The sequence below is a fragment of the Alligator mississippiensis genome, chromosome 1 (assembly GCF_030867095.1).
Source record: "Alligator mississippiensis isolate rAllMis1 chromosome 1, rAllMis1, whole genome shotgun sequence".
NCBI classification, from domain to species: Eukaryota; Metazoa; Chordata; order Crocodylia; family Alligatoridae; genus Alligator; species Alligator mississippiensis.
The window spans coordinates 4,801,090-4,822,263 of NC_081824.1; the positions used below are offsets into that span (position 1 = coordinate 4,801,090).

The window sequence follows — 21,174 nt, forward strand, 5'->3', positions numbered from 1 at the left end:
GCTCCCCACCTGCATGCCAGGAGGCTGCGGCTGCCCCCATGCAGACGCCCGCAGAGGCCTGGTCTGGCCAGACCTGCCTGCTGGGGCAGTGCAGAGCTGGAATATGCCCCTTCTGCCCCTTCCCTTCCCAGTCCTGGCCCTGCTCTGCTCGCTGCTCCCAGCTCCAGCTCATAGGAAGGTAGGGCTGGAAGAGACCCCCACCTCATGAGGTCCTGGCTAGAGGGTCTGGCCCCTCTGCTCGGGGTCAAACTTTACAAAAAATAAATACATTTGCAAATTTGCAAAATTATATATCTACTTGCCAAATGTTGTTTCCACTGTATTTATTTATTTGGCAATTTTACTTATGTGCAATTTTATTGATCTGCAGAATGATATATCTATTTACTTATTTGCTAAACAATTGCAATTTTATTTATTTGTAAATTTGTTTGCAAAATTATAGAGATATAATATGTAGTAAACATTATAGACATGACATGTACAATATCTGTCTAATTCTGCAAATTTTTATTTCCATCGTATTTATTTTTGTACCTTTTAGGCAGTTAGCTGGTTATTTAGTTGAAAAGGGTGAGGTGGTGGAAGGCGGCAAGCTCCTCCGCCCCGCCCCCCCGCAAACCAGACCCGGCAGGGGGCGGGCAGAACGCTGTGACGACCGCAGCATGGGCGGGGAGGGGGCGGGCGTATGCAGATAGCGGGAGGAGTGGGCGGGGCGGGCAGTTGGGCATTGTGGGAGTGGGGCGCCGAGCGCGGTCGCGGGGGGCAGAGCAGGCGGTTGAGGGGGAGCTGGAGCGAGCGGGATCAGCACCCACACTACAGAGAAGGGATTGATGGCAGTAACTGCGGGTTTATGCACTCGCCCTGCCCTGAGCGTGACAGGCCGTGGAGGCGGCACGTGCTGCCGGCGAGCGGTAGCATACTTACCTGGCAGGGGAGATACCTTGATCCGGTAGGAGGTTTTCCCAGGGTGAGGCTCGCCCCTTGCACTCCGGGCGTGCTGACCCCTGCGATTTCCCCACATGCGGGAAACTCGACTGCATAATTTGTGGTAGTGGGGGACTGCGTTCGCGCTCTCCCCTGATCTCATTGGTTAAAAATAGAACTGGCTGTGACGGTGGAGTGTCGTCAGTGAATCGTGCGCACAGGCTTCTGGGAAATGGGGTTTCTCTGCTTCCCTCTTTGCTGCCCCTTTCGTGGCGCTCCTGCTCGTGAGTTGGAAGTTAAAGGTGGGGAAAAGGCCTCCTGTGTAGGACATAACACCCCCGGTCAGGCTGCAGGGGGTCTAGGTCGGGGCGGGCAATTATCTCAGGTGGAGGGCTGCTTACTGAGTTTTGGCAAGCCACCGGGTGCCACACGACAGGCAGCCAGGGGCAGATAAATATTAATTTTCTAAATTTTTTAGGCGCCCCGCGGGCCGGATAGACTGGCCTGGTGGGCTGCATCTGGCCCCTGGGCCACATTTTGCCCACCCCAGTCTAGGCTCTTCTTTGCATCTTGCGCAGACCCTCGGCAGATGCTTCCTCAGCCCGATGAAGGGCGTTTGGGCCCGAAAGCTTGCAAAGAAGGATTTTTGAGTTGGTCTGATAAAAGCCTCGTGTGTTTGTGGGAGTGTGTGTACGTGGGCAGACAACAAGAAACACCAACATCTACAACTTGTATTAGACCACCGGAGAGATTGCCAAAAAATATATATGTTTCTGGATGCCGCTGCTCCCTTTTTTGCCACTGGATGTCACTTGAGCCGGCTGCCACAAGCAAGCGGTGTTAGTGTTATAGCCCAGAAAGTCCACATGCAAGAATAAAGGTTTTTTTAGTGATCTCTTTTATGGCCCACTTCTACAGGGAGAGGGAAATCAGACAAGCTATTCGACACCGAGTGCCCTTCCTCAGGTCTGGGACAGAAGCAGCTACAGCCTAAGCTAAATACCAGGTAAAGCAATGTCTTGTGTTTAGCTCCACAAGGGAAAGGAAACACAGGAAGAGGCCTGGATGCTCGGGGCAAAGAGAACTGATGGGACAACACTTCAAAACAAGAGTTATAGAAAAGAACAAGAAAGAGGAAAGGATTTTGGCGGGGGGAGGTTGCGGTACCTTTTATTGGACCGACTGCATGGCTGAGGGACGAGGCCGAAGTTGGTTCCTGGAATAAGGAACTGAGGATAAAGAACCAGCTCGCAGCTGGGAGAGATTTTGGACCAGCTCTCGGGAACAAAGTACCTTCCCTCAAATCTGAGAAAAAAGCAGACAGCGGGAGTAAGTGACAGAGAGAACAAGGGTCTGTGTCAGGCTCCACGTGCAAATGACCGCCGCCTGCCGACGGGCGTGGAGCAGGGCTGCACAAAGAGCAGAGGGATGTTCAGAGGGGAAGGGTACCGGCATAAACCACCAGTCTTGTTCAGTACCGTGTCCTTCAGGACCAATTGGCTGGCCTTAAGTGCCAAACGTGGGGGCTCCTCCATCCCCTACACTCCTGCCTCCTCACCGGTCCAGTGTTTGGCTTGCTCGCACATGTCGGATCCATGTCTTCGGATGGTTTCCATGTGGGAAGTACTGATTGCGGAGGCAGTGGAGAGGTCTTTGCAGGCTTCATGTTTGTTTTGAAGGCAGGGTTGTATACTGCTTGGTGATTGCTGTACAGCAAGAGAAAGAGAGATCTCTTCTTCTTCCCATTGCTCCAATTATTTGTTTTTCAAAGACTTTGGGGCTGCGAAAGATGCTCAGCCCACACAGCCCTAGAGACAGACAGAAGTAGTTACAGTGCCTGCAGCTTAGGGCAAATGCCTATCTACACACACACACCTGCACCATAGGACAGTCATCATTCAGTTCATCACATGGCTTGTTCAGTCCCTGGACTTTCAACAGGGGCTGACAATGCTAGCACTAATCCCTGGACAAGGGTTTTCATGCTATGTTGCATGATGTGAACACATGGCCACTAGGAATCAGGCTAAGCCCTGTCCAGCTCTGCACACAGGGTACTGAATGCTTTTAGCTGCCCTTTGTATAGCTCCCCAAGTGACTCCACTCATCTAAGAGTCACAGATGTGTGCCTCCTGGATCCTCAGAGCAGGAGAATAAGCTTATGACGAACAGAGTGAATCCTACCTATGACACAGGCCCCTGACAAAATGGGGAGACTAAAACCATGAATAGCAAGGCAGGAGAGGCAGGTGTGTATTTGTAGTCTGTGCTTGGAAAGAATCAAGGTGATGCACTTATGTGACATGAGGGTGATGAAGTATTTTCCAGTCCATCGGTCATTAAAGTAAAAGGCAACTTCTACCTGCGCAAGACGCTTTTTGTCTTTGATAACTTCCACCCAAAATCTCTAGAGTAGTGATTTGCAAACATTTTTGGCCACATACCCCTTTACATGCAAAATATTGCTGCTCAGCTCAGCTTGCACCCAACATGTCTCTGCACGTTCATTCCTTAAAGAAGAGTTTTGATGCTGACAGCAACACGGGGCAATGCCATTACTCACCATGCACTGACCAGTTGAAAACTCCACCATCATTGCTAAAATATAGGCACATACTCCTTAGCAAAGCCCTGCATGCCCCTCAGGGTTGGTACACCCCAATTTGAAAACCATTGTCCCAGAGTAGAGGCGGTGGCTGAAGGGATTTCTGACCTGCCGATGTTCATTTTTCACCTTGGGATTTCAAGGAAATTCCAGAAGTTTGGAAAAGGGCTGATGCTGTGCCCTATGCAGAGGACAAAGGGAATGACTGATTGATGGGCTGGCATCAATACCAGACCAATCCTACCTGACAGAGGGATCGGTGAATAGGATATCATTAACCAGCTGATACAATTTTTTGGAAAGTGGGTCTTGTCGAGCAAGCCCGATTTCATCTTGTAAAGTGATTACAGGGAACTGCATGGATACATGGAGGTTTCATATCCCTTAGCATCCTGATTTAAGAATCAGCACTCCACAAATCAGCTCAACTCTCGTTAAACAGGCGGAGAACTAGCTGACAGATCTCAACTAGGAATCAGTGGGGAGTCATCATTGTGTACGGGGTATTTCCAGGGGAGTCCTGCAGGGATCAGCTGCAGGCCCGAGGTGAATCAGATGAGGTGGGGTAGGGGGAACACAACACACAATAAGAAAACAGAACAACTGCTCTGGGCAACCTGGTTCATTTGGTAAGCTGGGCCCATTCAAACCACTTTTCAAATGTTTTATGGTGGCCAAATGAGCAATTTTATGTCTTGGAACAAGGTGTGCAGGTGGTGCCTAGAGAACAAGGGCAGTGTTCACAAAGCCGAGGCTCAGCAGGGAGCTGGAGAGAGGAACACAAGTTTCAAGACTCAACACATCTACACGTGCGCTTTAATGTGCATAGCCTATTTTAATGAGCATTAAAGCATCACCAAAAACTGTGCTATTTAGCTAATGCTCATTAAAATAGGCTAATGTGCATTAAGCATCGCTTAAAAACCATGCTCTTTAGTTAATGTACGTTAAGACAGGCTAATGTGCATGTTCCTAATACCTCACAATGGAGGTACTAGATTTAAAGTGCATTAACTAAAGCATGTTAATGCACGTGTAGATGTGCCCAGCACAGTGGTAAGCGGGTGAAATTTAATAGGCTGTGTTGTGCAGAAGAGGCAGGTGATACAACGGTTCCTTCTGACCTTCAACTCTAAAAATCTCTCCAAATGCCTCATATTTTGCAGGGCCTGCACTAGCAAGTTACTTTATAGTTATCCAAACAGCGACCTTGCTAGCTCCTATAGAGTCTGAATATTCAGCTACATGTTACATGTTACATGCTCATGCATAAGGAAGCTCAGCAAGAGTATTTAGGATCATGAGTTGTAACAGGGACAAAATCAGTAAAGCGAGTCGCAAACCTGCCTGAGCATGCACAGCTCCCAGTGCTCAGCCCCTCTGCAAGGCAGGACGTGGGTGGGTGGGGGAGATTGCGGACTCACTGTTTTTTCTCAGCACTTGCAGTTACAGAGTCGGTTGCATGTTTCTGACTCATGCCGATTGATTTCCAGGGTCAAAATTAATTGCTAAACACCGAGCACCAAAGGTTTTGATGAACCGAGATGGCAACGCAAACAAAACGGCGCTAAACGGCACAACGAGGCTGCGCGGCCGCTGATGCGCTGCGGTGCCAGCGTGCGCTCCCTGCTGCCAGCTGTACGATGCCCGTGCGCGTTACAACGAAACTCGCTGAGCGCTAAGTGGAATCAGGTAGCAATGAAACATGAGTGTTTTAGCGAAACAGTGCTAAGCAAAACAGCATTAAGCGGGGCTTGTCTGTAGTTTGCTGCAACGCTTGTCACTAATTAGGAGGAAAAACCTGAGGTCCAATGATACTGGGGCAAAATTGCACGTTGCACTTGGACTGGGCTTAATTCCACAGGTTTAGTAATGTTAGAGTTAAAACGTTACACGCTTTACATCTAGAAACTCAGTGCAGCCACACGTTAAGGATTGATACGGTTTCTTGCCTGCACAGCTCTGACTTGCCGCTAGAGGGCTGGTGAGCAGGGATGTAGCTAGGAGGTGGGACACTTGGGCTCTATTTCTGCTCTGGTTGGGTGGCAGCTGGGAGCAGTGCATCCTGGGATGCAGGAGGACTGAAACTTGCTTGTTTTATCTTTGTGGAGCAGTCTGAATTACCCTAACACAAGCTGGATAGCACGGCCCAGAGTTAACCTGCAGTAATGTGACTCGGAGACGCTCAGGTGCATTTAGCACAAGCGAATGAGACTGACCGTGCAGACACTCCTGTTCGAAGTGCTCTCAGTATAGGCGAAGCGAGACCCAGCTCCAGGTCCCAAGCGCAGACTTAGCACTTTATGAAATCTCTGTTAAAAAAGGAGCTGATCTCTTCAAAACCCCTCTGGAAATGTTGAAATGAATTGCAAAGGAGGGACGATGCGTTCAGCAGTGAGAAATAGCAGTCGTTTGTAACACAGCTTTCACGTTCAAGCTTGTCACGTTTAATTACCATTATTCTCTCTGAAAGACCACGACGGTTGAAAGCTCCAGATTTTGACTGAAGCAGAATTCAAAGGGATCGAACAGCCGAGGGAATTTGACCCCGTCGATAGCTCTCGTTTCCTCATAAGTTGAGGTCAGAGTATTGCGGGTTTACTAGTGTGGGTACATTCGTGTTTATTTGGTTGCCCGTGGAGAAAACCATTCGTGGAGATTAGGTTTCCTACCAGCACTGTAAAATAAAGGAGCGTTCTGTAGAACTAAGTCTGCGCTTGGGACCTGGAGCTGGGTCATTCTTAGACCATACTAAGGGCATATTTTGGACAAATATGTCTTTATAATATATATACAAAGGTTTTATATATACACACACACACACACACACACACACACACACACACACACCTTCTAGTCATTGCCTCCTTAACCCACCGTAGGACCCCATGCACCCGTTACAATATATGCACGCGCGGTCTGGGAGCAGCAGCTTCAGTTGGGTGCTGAAGCCCCGATAAGTAATGCACGCCGTGACAAGAAGGCGTGAGGATTTGGGAGTTTGAAGCTGCTTGGCTGCACCTATGCAGAGCTGGAAATCAAGACCTCTCTCAGACTGCAGCTAAACTTCATGGAGGTAGGAGTACCGTGGTTTCATTCCTGCTACCGTCTCCACGTTCCTCTGCGCGGACCATCGGTGTAGGTCTGATTACGGTTTAAAAGGAGGGAGAGCTGTATGAGAGGTTAAGTCTTGAACTCCAGGGCCGAGCAACGATGCAATTTATTCATTTCCCCATTTCAAAACGCCCCACGGTCTCCTCTCAATAAGCGAGGAATGAGGACACCATCAAACTGTGATTAAACTCTCCATCCCTTTCCACAGTCTATGGAGCTGGGCTGGGGAAGCAATCAGTCTCATGATACAATTCAGGGTCTCATTACAATTAGTTGCTATTACATCCACTAATGTCAATAAACTTGGCTGCCTGCCTCGGGACATAAATGATCACTTAATGAGTGTACGAACCTTTTGCCAGGAAGAACCATCGTCGATGCCTATGCACCAACCGTGACAAGCCCAGCTGAGACCAAAGATAAGTACTAGGCAGAGTAGGAACGTATCAGCTCTCTGGTATCGGAGAAGGACACGCTCGTTATCCTGGGTGATGATGCCTGCAATAGGTCAGGCCATAAAACCTGGCAGGGTATTATTGACAAATGCAGCATTGGAAAGGGCAGCCATAAGGTGCTAATATGCCTGGGCACAACTTGATCATGGCAAGCACCAAATAAGGACCAAAACCTTGCTGGCATTTCCCCCACTCTAAATATTGGCACCACGATGGATTCTCTCATCAGATGAAATGATGTCAACGATGGTTTTCAGTTCTGCTGCGCAGACCATCCTCTCATCCGTGCCAAGTTCAACATCTCAGTGTTTTATATGTGACGGGCTAGCTGGCAGTGACCTCGCCCAGACGAGGCGATTGGCAAAAGACGATTGGAGGATGTGGGATTCCCTTTCCTCACCAATCAGGCCCAGAGATTCACCCTTCATGTCCCCTGATTGGCCCCTTGGGCCACCTGGAGGGGGATAAAAGGGGCAGCACGGCTGACTCAGGAGAGACCAGAGAGGGACTACGAGGAAGGAGCTTCGAAGAGCTGGGCCAGCGAGGTGGGAGCAGTTGCCCCAGAAGAGCCTGAAGGAGCAGGCCCCGCAGGCAGCAGTGGGACCCTCAGCAGTGTGGCATGTGGCCGGCAGGAGAGGCGTCCTGCCGGGCTCCCGAATCCCCGACGAGAGGCTGTGGCCGGCAGGAGGATCTGAGCAGCGACCTGGGGAGTCCCAGCTCGGCTTCCAGCTCCTTCTAATCAGAGGCCAGGCAGCTCGACGTGAGGCCGGGGCTCCAGGAAGGTCAAACCCCTAGCAGACTAGAGCAGGACCAGCAGCGGTGGCTGTGGCAGTGTTCTTGTCCCCCACATGGGAGATCTGAGTTCAAGTCCCAGCTTTGGTGACTTGGGGTGAGCAAGCTAACAAGGAGAAACTCCTCTTGCAGTAGACAGGAGCTCTTGTGTTCTCCCTCTCCAGTCACCCAGGCCCTACGTTTCTTTGACATTTTATATTTTGTGCCTTTTCATATTTCCCCAACCAGTATTGTTTGCTCTGCTGTTTGTGATTTCGTTGCATCACATGTTACACGTGCGTCAGCACATTGCAATTTTAGTTTCGTCACACAGTATACATGCAGTGGCGTATTGGGATGTAAGTGACTTTGTTATGTCGCAAACTAAAACACATCCCAATGTATTTCAGTTTGCTACCTAACAAATTGCAGTGATACATCCATCCCCGAGCCCAGCCGGGCTTCCAGCACCCCGTGTACCACTCCCGCCGCTTTCTCCGGCTGCCAGCACACCCAGCTTGCCTCTGGGGCAGCACAGGGAGGCGGCAGGAGGGCATCTGGGTGCACTGGCAGCCCAGGAAGGTGGTGGGGCAGTACACTGGAAGCCCAAGCGGGCTCAGGAAAGCTTGGGCTTGGCGGGCTTCCCGAACCCTCTGCACTGTCCCTGCCACCCTCTCCAGATGCCAGCACACTCATCCACCCTCCTGCCCCTTCCCACACTGCCCCAGGGGCAAGCCAGCCTGGTCCCGGGTGATCCCAGGCAACAGGGACAGTGCATGGGGCACAGGAGGGGAAAAAAAGCAACAAGGGACCCACTCCTTTTTTTCTTTTTTTCTCTTGGGGTGAGCTGCTGGTTGTATCTAAGCTGCAGAGGACCACGGTCCGTCCCTCCATGGTGATGGCACGGCCCGAGGCTGCTAGCATGCCCGGTGCTGCCTCAGCTCAGTCAGCACCTGGCCTGCTAGCAGCCTGCCCAGGCCACCATGGCCCCCTGTAGCTCAAGGCCCTTCAGCAGCTTGCCCACCCTGGCTCTGGGCAGGCTCCGCCAAAAAATTTTTTAAATAGGATTGGGCCCTTTGCCATACAGTAATGGAAGCCCCTAAACCGAAACGTGATGGGCTAGCTGGTGGCGGCTTAGCCCGGTGGTTTTGAAACCTTAAAAAATGATGGGTGGGTTGGATTTCCTTTTCCCCATCAATCAGGCCCAGGAAGAGGAGAAGGCTCCCTCCCCCGCCCCCAGGTAGAGAAACCGGACCTGAGAGAAGACTCACCTCTCGTGTCTCCCGATTGGTCCCGCCGGCCACCTGGGGAGAATAAAAGGCAGCGCACCTGGTGCCAGGACGAGGGGCGAAGAAGAGGGGCACTGAAGAGCTGGTGAGAGCTAGCCAGCGGGGCGGAGCAGATGCCCTAGGAGAGTCCCTGATGCCATAGGAGGTGCTCAGCACACAGGCGGTGCACGGAGAAGACTCCCAGCTGGGGCCCGAGCCTTGAGGCCGCAGGCGGCAACTCGGCGTGGCTCACGGGGCGGTGCGCAGTGATCTCCGGTGGGGACCAAAGCCTTGGAGCCACAGGCGGTGGCTCAGCTCGGTGTGCAGGGTGCCGTGCGGTGGGTCCGGGAGGGACCGAAGCCCCGAGCTGCGGGGTGGCAACTTGGGTTTTTTCAATCCCCTGCATGAAGCCAGGCAGCTCGGCGTGCAGGCAGCAAGCAGGGGGTTTCTGCAGGGGCTAGAGGCTTGGAGCCACAGATAGCTGCCCAGACATCGATAGCTTAGTGGTAGGGTTATCGCCTGCCCTGTGGGAGACCTGGGTTTGATTCGGAGGAGGATTCCCCTCCCCTCTGGGATGCATGGCTTCTGCGCCTCAAATTTTGTGACCCACGCACCTTACATTTTGTGAATCCTGCGTCTCACATTTTGTGAATCCTGCACCTCAGACTTTGTTATTTGATTTCTTCTGTTCAATGTATCTGTATGCCTAACCCTTCCTGAGTTAGTTCCCTTCGCTCAGTGTATGGCCAGTGTAACGGGGCGGGGGGCACGTTGGGAATAAGAAGTAATGTGATTGAATACCTGCTCATTCTTTTGGCTGCCTTGGTTCATTACTAATGTATGTGGTTTTCCAGCAGTCTCTCTGCCTTGCAAGTGTGTGTAATGAGGAGTCAGAAATGTGTTTGCGACCTCCCCCCATCCCGCTCGCCAGGACTAGTGTGGATGTCCTAGGAAGGAAAGTGTTAACAGCTTGTTAAGGCAAAAAAAAGGTGTTTATGAAAAGTCAGCTATTAGGGCTCCTGCTGTGATTGATAGGGTTCATCAAGACAAGTGAATGAAGGCTGTTCCTAAGGGTCACACAGAGAAAGAGTTGAAATGTGGGATGACACAGGAGTGTAGTTTAAATGAGGGACCAAACCCCCACCCCACCAAGGCAGTGTAAATAGTCACTAGAAGCTGAAATCAGATCGTAAGTATAACTCAGAATAGATGGTTTAAACCGGGGAGTGATGCTAGCACAGACACCAAGCGTGTGCGACTGTGATTCAGGCTGTTTTGAAGGCAGATGGGAAAACCTGGGAAGTGACAGTAGACTTCAGCGCTCTGAATGCAGTAACAGAAGTTGCAGCTCCTGGTATAGCAATATATCCTGAAATTCAGTGCTGTAGCAAGGATGGGGGGGAGCGGGGCGACTGCCCTGGGCCCCAAAGTGAAGGGGGCGCCAACAGGCACTGCCCAGCCAGGTCAGGGCGTGGGACGGAGCTGTAATCGGCTCATTTGGGTGGGACGGGGAAAGGGTGGCTCCTGCTGCATGCACTCCCAGCAAGCATGGGGGGGCATGTGCCCCCCCCAGATCTGTGCACAGAGGAAGGCGGGGTGCCACTGCAGGCTTCTCCCCAGCCACCAAGCTTCGGTGCTTTGGCACCGGTGAAATTTGAGCAGCTATAGCAGGAGGGGTGGAATGGTTTTCAGTACTGGATTTGGCCAATGTAGTGTGTAGTGTTTTTGTTATTACCTTGGCACAAAAGTCCTGGTATCATTTTATATTTGGGGAACAGCAGTACTGTTTTATCCGAGTAGCCTAAAAATGTCACAATGCCCCAGCAAAATGAGAATGCGGACAAAGCTTTCAAAGTAAAGAAAGTAAAAATTCAGAGGGAGAAATTGTCCTTGTAGAGAAAAAAATCCGTCTTTAACATGCAATGTGGTTATGAGTGTCACAAAGCTATTGGCATCCCACCTTTAAAAAAAATTGTAAAGGGTCCAATTCCAATTGCCAAAATGGTGCAATGGGCCGTTGGAAACAATAAATATGGATGATCCTTGTCATTTAATATGTATAAAAAACACGCCGAAAATTGCAGTGATGTGTGTGTGTGTGTGTGTGTGTATATTGCCACTGCACATGTCAGCATTATAAATAGGAGGCTGGCACAGAGATGGGATCCTACTCTGTGCTCGGGACACCGTGAGTGTGGGGTACGGAGGAAGGCTCGACTGAGCTTGGTGCCCCAAAGAGTGAAGGCTCTACACAGATATGGCCCAGGATGGGTTCAAGAGCAGTTTAACGGAGGGAGAGTGGGAGCCCCGTGTGCCCTCCTCTCCCCTCCCTCCTGCACCCACTTGCTGTGTGCCAGACCTTTTGCTTTCTCCTTTGCAACCTGCCCGGGTGGCATCTGCTCGGTGCCCAGTGACGCAGGCGTGGCAGGCGGCGCGGCAGCAGGACTGGTATAAAAGGCATAGACCCGTGTGGCTGGCGTGGGGCTTGGGTGCTGTGTGTGGAGCGCCTGGGGAGCGAGGCTGGGATGGGCACGGGGCTCTGGTTTCTGCTGCTGTTTGCGCCGGCTGTGACCGTGGCCGTGGCTGGTGGTGAGCACGGAGCAGGGTGGTGGGACTGGGCCAGGTGATGCAGGACCCCAATGCCTGGACCCAGCCCGTCCTGCCCCTGAGGTCTGCGCGGGAGCGGTGCTGGGGGAACAAGCAGGCGGTGTTTTCTGAGGCCCCCACAGCCCTCCTGCCCGCGCGTGTGATGGGGTCGGAGGCAGAGGGGACGGGGCTGGGTGTGGGGGCGGTTGGAAGTAGCCAGCGGCTGCTCTGAGCATTGCTTGCTCTTCTGTCTGCTGGGGGGCACGAGGGGGCACCTGCCCATCCGCAGCACAGGGTGGGGAGCTGGAAGGGCATGGCATTGTCTTGTATTCGGTCGGTGTGCCCCTGCTGTCAGCTCGGGCAGGGGCACCTGCTCAGCCTTCAGCCAGGGGGTCAGGGGGCTGCAGAGGGAGCTCTCCCCCTTCTGTGCATCTAGTGTAAGCAGCATCCCTTGACCTATGCCCAGCAGACCGAGGCCCAGCAGGTCAGTGCCTCAGCATCTGTTACACGGGCCCCCCCGGGCTGTCTGGCTCTGGGCAACAGAAGCCCAGCCCTTGTCCCCCAGGATGATGCATAAATAGAAACCCCGTGTGCCTGATAGTGGTGGGAGCAGCTGTTCTCTGTCCCGCGGTGGATCAGCGCACGTTGTCCCAGCTCACCTCTCCTCTCACACGCAGCTCCCTGAGCCCTCCCGGAGCATCTCAGTGTCCCTGAGTGACAGGTGAGGTGTGTCTGAGGTTGGTCTTTGTGGCCTCCAAACCCACTCTGCCTTCCTAAGAAGAGTCTGCCAGGGGCTGTCGCTGCACGCTGCCAGGGCCGTGTTGCCAGCTCTGACGCAGCAGAGGGGAGGAAGGCGTGTGCATGACCCCCCGTGCATGAGCCTGCTCCAGCCAGTCCCCGAGACCTCTGTGCACGCCAGCCTGCCCCTGTCGTGGCGTAAGTGGGCACCGGAGTGACAAGACCTCTGCAACCCCCATGCTTCAGGAGGGGCTCTGGGCCCCTCATTAACCCCAGCCCAGACAGCCCCTCTGACCTGAGGACGTGGAAGAGCTCCTGGGACAAGCAAGAGTGGTCTGGGGCAGGGGCAGAGGAGTGCAGCTTGCATCAAGGCAGGCAGCTCATCCTGCCGTCCCCGCTCGGAAATGCCCCGGGCAGGAGGGAGGCCCAGAGGGGACCAGTGGGAGGTGTCCAGGGGCAGAAGCAGAGACTGCCCCCCACCTAGAGCTCCTTGTGGGGCTGGGGCTGCCTCGGGCTGTGCTGCCCACCCCCACTGTGCGGCTCCAAGTGCCTCTGTCCAAGTGTCTTCTCCCCTCCTGGATTGTGCCAGCCCCTGAAGGGTCCTGGCCCCCTAGTCACCCCAAAGCCCCCATCCCCATGTGTGGGGGAGAGGGGGGCTGCCCCCTTCCAGGGCACTGGTGAGCGACTTGGTGTCAGGCACCAGAAAAGCCAGGAGAGGGGGTCAGATCCTCCCCACCCCCTATACAAGCTGCAGGTCCCCCTGCCCTGCCCTTCCCCATCCCACACAGGGAAGGGGGCCTGCCTGGTCCCGCGCTCCCAGGACGGGGGAGCGTATCTCTGCCCGCTGCAGACTTTGCCATGGGCAGGTGCTTTCTCCTTAGCTCTGCCTGCTCCTTGTGTCCCTGCCATCTCCCACCCCTCCGTGCTGCTTGCAAACATCCTCTGCAACCCACCTCCCTGGGGCCTTGTGCCCTGTGCTCTGGTGCTCAGACACAGCCCACCGTGCCCGGGGGACGCTGACCAACCAGAGGCTGGGACTGTAGATGAAATGGGAAGGGGCGGCAGCCCTAGGGAGCACCTCCAGTCCCGCAGCTGCAGCATCCACTGCTGGGGCTCTGCAGGGAAGCTGTGCAGCACCTCTCTGCTTTCCAGCCTGGGCCAGTTTCGCCAGCCCCAGCTTGTGCCCTCTCCTGATGCACAGAGCACCCTGAGCCCTGCCCCGAGCACGTGTCACCAGGTGCAGGGAGCCATTCTCCCAGATGTCTGGGACAGGGCAACAAGGACTGTGCAGGCCTGGGAGCAGGGATGTGGAGTGAACATCTCATTGCCCTTGTGGCCTCCAAACCCATTCCCTCCAAATCCATGCTCCCAGCCCTGCGTGGTCCTTGCTTCTGTTCCAGATGTCTGGGCCCCTGGTGCCCTTGTGGCCCCCAAACCCGCTCTGCCATCCTGAATGGGGTCATGCTGCTGCGACTTTGCCCCAAGGGGAGGGGGGGGTCCTGCCACCCGCCTTCAATCCAGGCAGCCCCCAGCCCCATGTCGGGGGGAGATGCGGGCTGCTGGCTTCCAGGGCACTTGGTGCTACTTGGTGTCAAGCATCAGCCAAGGCAGGCGAGAGGACCAGATCAGAGTCCTGTGTCAGGCCGGTTCCCGCAGTGGTCTGTGAGTGAACTGCAAAGTGAGTCGGGTTCGGGTCAGAAGGTAAACTAATTCACATTTTTCAGTTCAGGAGCCAGTCAGAAAAAAAAAATATTTTCAGGTAAGGCTCAAGCCTCGCTATGTTTTGTGTCTGATTTGCCAGTAAGGGAATCCTCTTTAAGGAGACAGCCAGCTAGGAAGCAAACCACTTAATAACAAGCTCTTCAGCTAAGCGGGTGTGTAAAAGCCAGTCGTTTTAAGGCCAGCTTGGTTTTGCAGCGTGCGGATGTCACCAGCTGGGGCTTGGGATAGGCTGCATTTCCCTCCTCATTTTCCCCACCTCTTCCCCCTTAACCAGCAGCTTCCCCTGGGGAAGCTTTTACTTTTTATTGGCTAACCTGGGAGACGGCCCTGCTACACCCCCGCCTGCTCAAGGAGGGGAGGGTTGGGCTGCAGGTTTTCCTAGTGGGCCTTGTCAGTCCACAGGTAAGAAGACTTGCTAATGCCAGCTCAGGTCCAGTTCTGTCATATCGGATATGGGTCAGAAGCAGGGCTTTAAAATCAGATTTGCAAAGGTCTCTAGGCAAGATGTTTCCCTTCCCCTTGCCAGCTGCAGGGTCTGGCTGCAGCCCTGCCCTGCCCTTCCCCAGCCCATGCAGGGCAAGGAGCCTGCCTGGCCCTGTGCTCCCGCAAAGGGGGACTGCATCTCTGCCCACTGCAGGTTTCTCCCCTGAGGCCCACGCTCTCCCTTTTGCCGTAGGCAGGTGCTTTCTCCTTTGCCCTGCTTGCTCCCTGTGTCCCTGTTATCTCCCACCCCTCAGTGCTGCTTGCAAACATCCTCTGCAACCTGCTGTCCACAAGCCCTTGTGCCCTACTCCATGCTGAGCAAGTAGAGGCCCGGGGCTGTGGGCAAAATGGGGGCGCAGAGGGAAGGTGCACGTGAGCCTGGGTGCAGCCCTGAGAAGGTCCTTGGACAAGAACAGGACGGGTGAGTGACCCCCCGCACAAGGAGATAGGAGACCCTGGGCATTAGTGGAGGGACAGGCTGTCTGACCCTGCTTGGGGGGGGAGGGCTAATTGGGACGGGGCTATGTGGCCCCTGTAGTGGTAGGGGCAGGTCTGGGGGGTTGCCTTTCCTCACAACCCCCTTCCTTCTTTTAGAGCCTGAGCCCAAACTGATGCCGAATCCTCATCACTGTCGTGATAATAATTGCATCAGTGGCAAGTGCAGCTGGTTACTTCCCCAGTAATTGCTGGGTGAAGCCCTTGGGGCCAGTCCATGCCCAGGCGTTAGGGCAGGAGAAGCAGGGAGGGCTCATCACCCCCATGTCCGTGACCGGGCGGCGTGGGGACGGGGCACTCTCCAGCTGCTCTGGGCTCCCAGGTCCATGTGCTGCTGCAGTGAGACCCCAGCACTAGTGCTGCAAGTCTGCCTTGCTGCGGGCTCCCAAGGGCTGCTCTCAGGCTCCACGTGAACCATGTCCCACACCTCCATCCACCTCCCCGGTGGGGGTGTCCCTGCTCTGCATCCCGGTCTGACCACATGGCTCCATGCTGAGCAGGCAGCTCCTTTCTGGGCTGTGGCCCCAGGTCAGAGCCCTCCCCAATTGTGGAAGCTGCTGCAGTCTCTGATGTCTGCCTCCCGGCAGAGGAAAGATGGGGAATGTGTGCCCTCCCAGTGCTGCCAGGCGGGCAGGGAGCACACAGCCGGCGCAGGGTCCCCAGGGCAAAGGCAGCAGAGCGGGGAGCTCAGAGACCACAGTGAGCAGCCTGCATCCACCCTGCACACAACTGGGGGAGGCACATGCCCCCCTCCTTTCCTCCCCTTGGGGGTGCACACAACAGCAGGAAGCCACCCTGCACACACACCCCACACACACCTGGAAAAGTGGCCTGTGGCTCTGTCCTGGGTCCCCAGCCCCTTCCCCACTCCCTCCCTTGCCAAGGGGGCCTCAATCTGCCCCACCACGTCCCTTCCCCCCATACACTTACATGCAGGGAGCTGGTCTCCATGCCCAGCTGTGTTCCAGGCCTTATGCACAGGCACACGGTGCCCCCCTGCATCTCGCTCCCAGCAGCCCCTTGCAGGCTTGAATGCTGCCCCCTGCAAGAGGAAACCCACGCGTCCCCAGGGGCCCGGGCCCCACTGGCCCATGCACTGATCTGCCCGTGCACAAGGGCACCCATCACCATGGCATCTGGTGATTCCTTCTGGCAGGACATGCGTGTGGCTGGGGCCACCGGTCCCTATGCTCAGGGAGCTCTAACCTCCTCTTCCTTCTCCCATCAGCTAGTGATGCCTTGGACGCCTCCAGTGGGTGTCAGCGTGTGGACTTGACTCAGGGGAGAGGCTGCTGCAGCCTGAGGCAGGAGGTAAAAGGGGTGGCATTCTGTGGGCCAGCCCCAGGAACCTGCCTTGGGAGCCAGGCAGTTCTGCTGTGGGTCTGTCACCCCCCCGGGTTTGAAGGTTGAAGAGACACGCTGGGGCGGGATCCTCGTCCTGCTGGCGCTGTCTGTGCCCCCCATTCCTGGCTCTACCAGGAGCTTGGTGGCTCCTTGGTGGGTTTCCGGGACCTCCTTTTTGGAGTCTGCTTTTAGCATGTGGAGCCCTGGCCTGGAGAGTCTACCTTGTCCCCTGCCCAGTCTGCTGCGGGCTGGGGCAGTGCTGTTTCCTGGGCTGGGGTCAGGTCTTGCCCTCCCTCCCATGCAGCTGGCAACTCTATGTGTGGGGCCACAGGCCTCCTGGCAATGCCCTCCTCCTCTGCGTGAGCCCTGGGAGTGGGGCAGGGGCAGGTCAGCCCAGGCTTGCAGCTACCAGGTAAGTGTGGGGGGCTCTGGCCTGAGGGACTCTCTAAAGAAGATGCTGCCTGTCCCTCTCCAAGCCATTCCTGGGAGCCCTGGGGAGTGCTGGGGACAGGGGCATCTCCTCCTCTCCTCTCAGTGCAGGGAGTGACCCCAAGCTGGGGCTGAATGCCAGATCAGTGCCCGCCCAGTGCTGCTGTCACTCTGGCTCCTAAATCTCCTGTGTCTTGTTCCCACAGGTCAGCAGAGCCCAGTGCAGCCTGTGCCAACTCGTGCGGGTCCCACGGAGGAGGAGGAGGAAAGAGACGGATCACAGAGCAACACGTTGCACGGACGCGCCCCTTCCAAATGCCTTGGTTTTGCAAAGCAAAGCCCCTTGCTGTGGTACGGGCTGGAGAGGGGCAGACAGCAGGGTGGGGGAGCAATGGGGTGGCTTGGGCTGGGGGCACTGGAAGGTGTTGGTGGCTGGAGCAGCCTTTAGGGCTCGATTTTTATTTAATGAAAATATATTTCTAGAGAGAGAGAGAGAGTTTTATATATATATATATATATATACACACACACATCTTCTATCATAAGCTTTCCATCACATCTTAAAACCACATTAAGAAACCTGCATTTCCCATTACAATAAATGCACCCAATCCCCTGCACCCCTGCACATCCAGCCTCCACTTTCACCTACCCAAATTGCAGTCCTTTAGTCCAAATCCCCACCCCGGTGAGGCCTGTTTTGAACCTCCTGCTAGCAGTGGCTCGGCTGCATCCTTTCCCTAGGCTGGGATCTTCCTCCCATGGTCACAAGGTGCCAGGAAGATGCCCGTCTGTTGGCAGTGGGATCTGTTTGAGGACAGGATCCCTCCCGCTGCTGCAGCTGCCCCTCCAGCTTCTGAGCAGCCCCCAGACCCCGCCATGCCCCTACCCCCTGAGCTGGGACTGGGGAGATGGTGCTGGGCCCAGACAATGGGCACTTGCCGAGTGCATTTGTTCCATAGGAGCCGGGGACCTCGTCCGCTTGTGAAAGAGACTCCAGGAGGAAGGGGGGGGGGGGGGAGTTCAAAGCAGGCCAGGCAGCCGGGACCCAGGGCTGTGTGAGGTGCATGTGTTGGCTACAAATGTCCAACTCGGGATCCTTAAAATTCTAGTTTATTAGGCGGATTGAAACACTGTAATCATAAACCTTGGGGCTGGTCCCCACACACACACACGCACACATATACACACACACAGTAGCAGGCTACGGAGTCAGGTATACCTATCCTACAAGCGCTGGAGTTTGTCATTGAGGCTTCTTTCAGTGTGGTGTTATCTTCCAGAAGGGGGTCGCCGGCTGGTCCTTCTGGCTGGACAGGTCTGGTCGAGTTGGAGATCAAGAGGGCGCCACTGAGGGTCACTTTTCACTGCCTTTTATCTGTCCTTGGCAGGTTTGCCCAATCCAGGGGTCGTTGACCCTCGTGGGACTTCCCTCCCTCAGTGGGTACTGGACGGCATCTGTCAGCCCCAGGGGTTGTCCGCATGCACGTGCAGGTTTGGGAGTCCGTTGATGAATTTTTGAATAAGGCTCTGGGAGTGGTTGATCTGGAGATACTCAGCCCAAAAGTTGGTCCCCAACGTTGATTAACTCAGGCCAGGGCTTCTAGCCCTTGATCAGTGAGGTTTAGAGATTTCCTGGTTGTTACATTGTCTTCTATTGAGTTCTTCCGTTGGCTGATCTGCAGCTTCCAGGTGATAATTGCTGTGTGCTACCTTGTTACACATTCAATCACTGATTCACTCACTCTTTCAGGGGCCAGCCTGATACAGGGAAGGACAATTTGATTCCTACCCTTGTTAACATTGTTACAATGTATAACTTACTTACGAAACTAAACACATTCAGTTGAAAGTTGAAAAGTGAGGAGTATAAAATATAAGCTACAAATGCCGGGGCACACAAATAGATAAAAATACCAAACTACAAGGGGAGATACAAAATGCACACATACAAATTTTAAAGCACAATTCCTTATCTTAAAGTGAAAGAGAGAGGAAGGAAGAAAAGGTAGAAAAAGAGAAACATATCCAAAGAGGGGAGAGCAAATGCAGGCAAGAGGAAAATGGGGGAAAAGGATGGGGAGGTGGCTCCAAAAGGGTCTGCGGCAACAAGGGGGCGCAGGGGGAAGCAATCCCCAGTGCTGCTTTAGGGCCCCTTGGGGGGTGCGCACGGCAAAGGGGGATGCAAGGGGAGAAATCGGGAAAAACCCGAGGAGAACTGACCTTGGGGCTTATGGAGAAGAATTTATCCTGGCGTTTGCTGGCTGCGGAGTTTAAAGGAGAGGGAGATAAGGACGAATTCTTTTATTTATTCATTTGCAGTTTAATAAGCCATTCCCTTTGTTTAGGGGGCTTGCAAACGGGGGAGTTGTTCCTATGGGGGAGGCTTGCAAATGGGGGAGGAATATTGGTTTTTCTAGGCTTCTGGGTAGAGGTCTTGAGCCCAGCACCCCCAAATTGGAGCTCAGCCCTTGTAGGAGTGCCATCGGGGGGGGGGGGGTTACAAATAGTTTAGGCACAAGTGAGGCAAATGCGAGGGGTCCCAAATGCCCCGTTTGGTGGAGAAAGGAGGTACAAGGCTTTCGCCTAGTTCTACAGAGGTGGCGATGTCTGAAGGGCTTCTAGCTCCGTGCGGAGGGCGAGAGATCAGAAATAATTTCTGCACCCAGCCATCCACCTCCCGGGTGCCGGATCCATGCCCAGCAAAAGCTGTAAAGACAAAAACCACTTCCTGCCTGCATGGGCGAGAGAAACTTTTTTCAGCTAGAATACCCCGGGGCTTCAATGGTAGCTCATGTACTGAATATTGAAAAGGAGCCTTTTTCTGCCTTTACTTTGTTTGTGGTATTGTGTTTAAGGCCTTTCTGCTATTAATCAACCACGGGGTTGTGTCAATCTGTAACTGCACTAGGTTTAAATCGGGCATTTGACTGCAACAGCAAAGTCTGAAGGGCTTAGGTGCAGCCCTGGTGCACGCAGGTCTGGTGCTCCTTAGGAAGAGAGGGCACGTCTCTGGGGTTTGGCTTGGGAAGAGAAGTTTAGTGAAGTTTTCCCCATTAAATGTTTCTCCCCAGGGCTGTTCCTTGGAGCCTCTGCCGGGCCATCATGGACACGTTGCTCCAGGGCAGCCGTCCAGCATCCTCAGCGCTCACGGGGCGAGTCCAGCCACTGCTGCGGGCTGTCTGTGTTGAGGTGTGAAGACACGCATGCATTTGCTAATGCCTGTTGAAGGTGGGAGAGCGGGTCTTCTCCTTCCTGAGCACCTGGTCTTGGCATGCTCCCTGCATACAGTGCCCCCCTGCATCTCGCTCCCAGCAGCCCCTTGCAGGCTCGAATGCTGCCCCCTGCAAAGGGAAACCCACGCGTCCCCAGGGGCCCGGGCCCTGCTGGCCTGTGCACTGATCTGCCCGTGCACAAGGGCACCCATCACCATGGCATCTGGTGATTCCTTCTGGCAGGACATGCGTGTGGCTGGGGCCACCGGTTCCTGTGCTTAGGGAGCTCTAACCTCCTCTTCCTTCTCCCATCAGCTAGCGACGCCTCCAGTGGGTGTTTGTGATGCTCTCGCCCTTTCTATGACATCGTGTTCTTTCGACCGTTTTGGGTTGAAGGACATCTTTTGCTTGGGCATTTTGAATGAAGGGCGGTGTCAAACTGATTTTGAAGACGAATGTTTAATGGCAGCAAGCAACAGGCGTAACGAAAGGGCGTCATTAGGAAGCACAGCAAATAGGATCTTTGTTGGCATTCACAGGATCAATACAAACATGGGGCTTAAATTAAATGACAAATATATTAACCGGTGAAGACAAGCAATCTAAAGTTCAATTGTGGGTGTCTCAAGAGAAAGATAGATGTCTCCTGCAGAAGATACAGGAGGTGTAGGAGCAGGAGGGGAACTTCCCGTGGAGAGATCTGTAGCATCCTCCCAGGTCTTCTGGGCAGAGGGGTTCGGGGCAAGGGGTGCAATGGGTTTGCCTCCATCCCCGGGGACACTGTGTGGAGGGAGCATGGCATCCCCCTGGGTGTGGGGTGAACCAGCCAGGGCCAAACCTGTGACTTGGGGTATAAATGCCTCCGCCATCACCTTATGCATGCCCTGGTGGGGTTGGGATGCAGGCCAGGGCACAGGAGTAGGTGCCGAAGCACCGCTGTGATGCAGCAGCAGTGAAAGCACAGGGGGACTTGCAGACAACGGGGGGGTCAGAGCAGTGGGCTCAGGATGGTGCGACTCTCC

General features: G+C 54.3%; 1 long non-coding RNA gene and 1 other non-coding gene across 2 annotated transcripts; both read left to right on the forward strand.

The window, feature by feature from the left end:
• Positions 1-919: 919 nt before the first annotated feature.
• Positions 920-1,083, forward strand: LOC132247988 (U1 spliceosomal RNA). The gene has a single exon (XR_009459353.1). It is a non-coding gene; the product is annotated as a U1 spliceosomal RNA (small nuclear RNA).
• A 62-nt stretch (positions 1,084-1,145) lies between these two features.
• On the forward strand, positions 1,146-20,093 carry LOC109282290 (uncharacterized). Its single transcript, XR_009462440.1, has 5 exons — positions 1,146-1,933; positions 5,026-5,224; positions 16,393-16,475; positions 17,144-17,288; positions 20,012-20,093. It is a non-coding gene; the product is annotated as an uncharacterized LOC109282290 (long non-coding RNA).
• The last annotated feature ends 1,081 nt before the right edge of the window (positions 20,094-21,174 follow it).